Below are 5,264 nucleotides of genomic sequence, written 5' to 3'. Positions count from 1 at the left end.
TGTATTGATCAGACCATTGTTTCCATTAACAACCATTGTTCCAATCAACAACCAACACGCTTGAAGAGGGCCGAAGGACAATCTGAGCGAAACGTTGCACAAATAACACTTAAAATGAGAACAATAGTCTGATCAAGGCAAGTAATAAAAAACAATCAGCCCTCATCTCAAAAATTCAGAACTTTATATAATGTTGGTATATATACAAACATTATGTATACATACCATATATATAAACGTTACATATATATATATTACTAGCTGTACTCGGCCACTCATTGCTGTGGCTCAGTTGGGTTAAATGGAAAATAAACACAAAAGAAAATGCATGTTCCTTGTATGTCTATGTTCTCAATACTTGTGGCTACACAATATTTTGTGGTTTTCCATTTTCTCTGCACATATAAAAATTGTCTGATTTGTAGACTGTAGAACTTGCAACATATACTTATTCATGTGAGGAGCAATCAGTGTGTAGAATTAAGTCACAAAAATGTAAAAATTTGTCCCCAAGCCTTATTTATAGTTATTGCAAACGCCAAGTGAATTGTGAAGTGCAATATGTTAAATTAAAATGGTGTATCGATTGAAATCATTCTATACATGTTCGCTGATGCCCATTGTTTCTGAGATTGACAGACGGAAAATATGAGGGCTTAATTTTACTATGGACATGTATGTGAGCATGCATTTGAAAATGTTAAAAATATTTAGTAGAGATTTTTTTTGGCATGAAAGTATTATCGATAATAAACTGATGGATAAATGAAAAGAAAACTTTTAAGGAATAAATCAACAAGGAAGAAAGAAAAGGGAAAATAATATAAAAATGTTGTAGGATAAGTTTAAAAAAAAAAATTTTTTTTTTATTCAAATAAATATGATTACTTTTTCCCATTTTGTTTTAGAAAAATGTTGCTTTCAAATATAATAAATGTAAATAAGAATGTTCGTAAAAGTTTTTGGTGCTTCTTGATTATTGTAGCAAAAGTCGAAAATTGAAATATTGATTTTCAAGTGAAACCAATGGTATCTACTGAATTACTATGTCACAGTAATGAAACTATCCAAAAATTATGAAAGATAGAAATTAATTATTAAAGAAAATAGTTTTCAAAGAAATTAGAAATTTATCTATTTCCCTTGTGTTTACGTCACACGTAGCATACAAAACAAACATAGTTGAAATCATTTTTTCGTTGAATCATGGAAGAAAACTAATTAGGTAGATAACATTGCTTATTGTCGAAATTGGAAAAAATGTAAGAAGTTATCATTCTATTTTAATTAAAAATCAATTTTTCGGCTGTCGGATTTCACTACAATAAATGAAGAAGCACCCTTTTTTATTGGCTGACCTGTACAATGAACGCCTCTCATATATTTTTTTATTTTCGTTTTCTTTTTCAATCTTTTGAGCAGACTATTAACAATTGAAAAGTAATTGCCTAGAGTATCCAAAAGAAAGTACAGAAAGTTCAATATTTAAAGATTTTTAGGGGGAGGGTGCTCAGATACAAAGTTCTAGTAAATCGATCCTCTTTATTGGAAACAACAGGATCACAAAACAGAATTCTTGCCCATTGAGAGAGATTCTTTTTGTTTTGTTTTTCAATATTTTCTGTAGATTATTATTGATTTGACACTCATCTAACAGATTCTGTAAAAATAAAAAAAATGCCAAAAATTCTAAATTTAAAGATTTTAAGGAGTCGCTCAGTTTCTAATACAACGTAAGTAGAAGTTTGTGGTTTCACGATGAAACTTGTTATAACTTAATGTCCTTTATTTTTGAAGTAAAACTGGGTTGTTGTGGTGTAAATTCCAAAACTCATTTTACTCTACACCCCGTGCCAGAATTATATGCAAATCGATATTTTTGTTCTAACTCCGATAGTTTTCAATGAAAATTTGTGAAATTTAGCACGTTATATGGCAACACTAACACAAGCGCAGATCTAAAATATTAAGCTAATCTGCAAGTAATAAACAATTGGCAGCCATTTGGGTGATTTGCATTTTTTTTTTTTTTTCAGCGTGCCAACTTTATATGCAAACCAATGCTAAAATATGAAGTGCTATAAGATCATCGAAACATTGATTATTCTAGGAATTTGTAAATTGAGGACAACAATAATAAAGAACAAACAAGTTCAATATGGTTTCATAGTAAAATCAATATGTTATATAATTGCCATTTTTATTGACAAGAGCAAAAAGCCTTTGGTCCATTGAAGATGTCAAACTTTCGATTTCATCTGATGAAATGTCTTTGGCAGCAGTCAGAATAGCATTCCAGACGTCATCCTTGGAGTTGTACTGCCTTCCTCTGGAGTAAATATTTTGTTTCAAGATGCTCCACAGATTTTCAATGGGGTTTTAATCTGGAAAACAGCTGGCCGTCGCATTATTTTCTCATGTCTGGCAAAAAACTCTCTCCAATATTCAGTGGCTATCCTTGCAGAATGAGACAGTGCATTATCATGCATGAATACCATCCTTTTCTGGAATGCCAAATTCTTCTTCTTGTGCCAGGGTTCCAAGTGTTCCTTAATGAATTCAATGTAGAGTTTGATGTTAATTTTCACTCCATCTGCGACTCTGAATGGTCCTACCAGCTCATTGCCAATGATTGTAGCCCAGAACATCACACCATCACCTCCTTGTTGACGCCTGATCTTTTGGGAATGTAGACCCTCATTATAGTACCATTCTCCCCTCCACCCATCGGGTCCATCAAGGGTCACTCGACACTCCTCAGTGAACAAAACAGTTTGAAAATTCACCTTCATGTGATCTCTTGCCCACACCATCCTCTTTTTTTTGTGGATATCCTCCAATTGAGGGCGAACCTCTGGTTTTTCAATTTTTACAATTGTCCTCAGGATATGGCATCGAGTTGATTTGGGCACATCAGGAACGCCAGCTTTTTCAAAAACTTGTTTGCTAGTTTCAAGTGGGTTATGGCGAACTTCTTTCTTGACCTTACTTGTTGTTCGGCATGACAGATATGATTTCTTACGAATTTTCCCTTTGTCAGAATGTCCATTGCAAAGTTGAGGGTAGTACGATATGTTTTAATTGTATGATGATCACGGTGTAATTCTTTGGCAATTTCTAAGGTGGAAATCTTATGGAGCTTTTGAACAATTCTAGCCTTGACTTAAAGCACCTTTACGTCTCATCTTGCATATAAAGTTGGCACACTGAAAGAAATTGCAAGTCACCAAAATGGCTGCCGTTTGCTTGCTATCGCATATATCAGCTTAAAAATTTTATATTTGCACATGCGTTGCCGTATAACGTGCAAAGTTTCACGAATTTTCATGAAAACTATCGAAATGAGAACAAAAATATCAATTTGCATATAATTCTGGCACGGGGTGTAAGTAATTTAGGTGAGTAAAATAGGAATTAACCACAATTAGTCCAATTATCCTCAAACAATGACAAAAAATTAAACAGACTCTTCAATAAATAGATTTTGTGTATCCGTTGAGTAGTTCCAATATGGATAGATTTACCAGAAGACTTTATTAGAAAATAAGCAACCCCCTAGTGTCATTAAATGTTGATTTTTTATTTTTCATTTTCTTTCGGTAGATTAAAAAAACAGATACTACACTTTGATCTTGGCCAAAAGGCCAAGAAAGGCTGTATTTATTTGCTCCCCCTCCGAGCAAATTTGGCACAAGGCCGATTTTTAATGTGAGGAGTGAAGGGGAAATGGGGACCAACTCCCCGAGGAGTAGGAGAGCTGGATAGTGACAATTGGTATGAAGGGTTGCCCCTACACTGACCAAGGTCTTATATGTGGGGTTGCCCCCACATATGGTCTTTGCTTGCAGTATCTGCCGGAACAGATACTACACTTTGAGATAATAAATCCTTTATTCATGTTAAAAAAACATTTAAAATCAACAATGAACCAAAAAAATTAGGCACATGGCCAACTCAAAAGGGGAGGATTGTGGGGGTCGTTGGTCATCCTTGTCACTCCTGAACTAAATAAAATCAAAAGTTTCTCCCAGCTAATATCATCTTTCACCATAATACCGCATTCACCCTTTCAGTCTGGGGGACGTCCTACTTAACTCCCAATTTTTAAAACATTTTTTATTGACATGTAAAAACAAAAAAGATAACAATAAAAATGGTACAATAATTTGTTTGTGTCGAGGGCGGGGGGGGGGGGAGTGATTAGTAGGACCTTCCCAACCCCGTCTAATTGATAGACTGCCCGTTCCACTAGGTTTGTAAAAGGAACCTGGCTTCTGCAGGTCAGTCTCTAAGTGGGAATGCCCTTTAGATTGGGGTGACTGGAGAAAAGAAAATTTTGTGGGTAAGGAATGGGGGTTAGTTTGTATTTCTTTCTCTCCAAGATGGGTGAAATTTAGAGGAGGGGTGAAAACAAAAATTGCAAGAAGGAGGGGGTGGGGATCTTGGAGGCTTCCTAATCGGGATGGAACACACACTCAGCTAGCTGAGAGGCTACTTGTTTAATTTTACTTTACGGAACTGTGCGTTCCACACCTAGGCGGGGAACACATATGCAAATTTGGCTCCTCTTCGTACACACAGACTTGCTACATGTATCCATCTCGTGTCAAATGCCACGCGATGCAGCCTTCTTCTATCACATCTGATCTTCACCCGTAGTTGGTGTTTAAAGAAAGCGATCAGATCCTGATCAGAAAAAGACAACACCCCTCCCCGGCAACCTTGCAGACGCGACGTCCAGATCACCATTCTTGCCACGGCCAGGATTGTAACGTAGATCATTTGTTTTTCCCGGTCCAACGGCGGCCTCACGTTGTCCACAACATTGGATACAATAATTGGGCGAGAATGCTCAGGATCGATGCAAGCTGTCACCTCGCTGACATACGACCAGTACCAGTGGAGTTTGTGGCAATCGAAGAAAGCATGATCAGTCGTTTCTACAGCCATTGTCCCAAAACAGGGTCAATCAGGCGACTCCAAAAACCCAGAACTGCATTGTATGTTGTTGAGTGGAAGTGCATTTCGGGCCAATCGCCAGGTCAGAGAGAACTCCGAATTGTTCAGATGACTCGAACCTGGCGCCCAGCTCCATGCGGAGCGGATCTCACTCTGCTGCCAACCCAAATATGCGCATAGTGGGTCGCCGGCAGCCCCCTTCACTAGATCCCTGTGGAGTTCCCTACGGGCAGCAGTCACAAGGTCGCTGGACCTTGGTAGTCGTTTTAGCGTGGCTCGGCACTCTTTCATGTAGGCAGATTCTC

At 37.2% G+C, this 5,264-nt stretch overlaps 1 pseudogene; it reads right to left on the bottom strand.

The window, feature by feature from the left end:
- Positions 1-3,483: 3,483 nt before the first annotated feature.
- On the bottom strand, positions 3,484-3,656 carry LOC145297985 (U2 spliceosomal RNA; annotated as a pseudogene).
- Positions 3,657-5,264: the final 1,608 nt, after the last annotated feature.

This window comes from Euprymna scolopes, chromosome 18 (assembly GCF_053919585.1).
Source record: "Euprymna scolopes isolate OS-2025 chromosome 18, ASM5391958v1, whole genome shotgun sequence".
NCBI classification, from domain to species: Eukaryota; Metazoa; Mollusca; class Cephalopoda; order Sepiida; family Sepiolidae; genus Euprymna; species Euprymna scolopes.
Note: the sequence above shows the minus strand (reverse complement) of the source record. Positions and strands in the feature narration are given on the sequence as shown.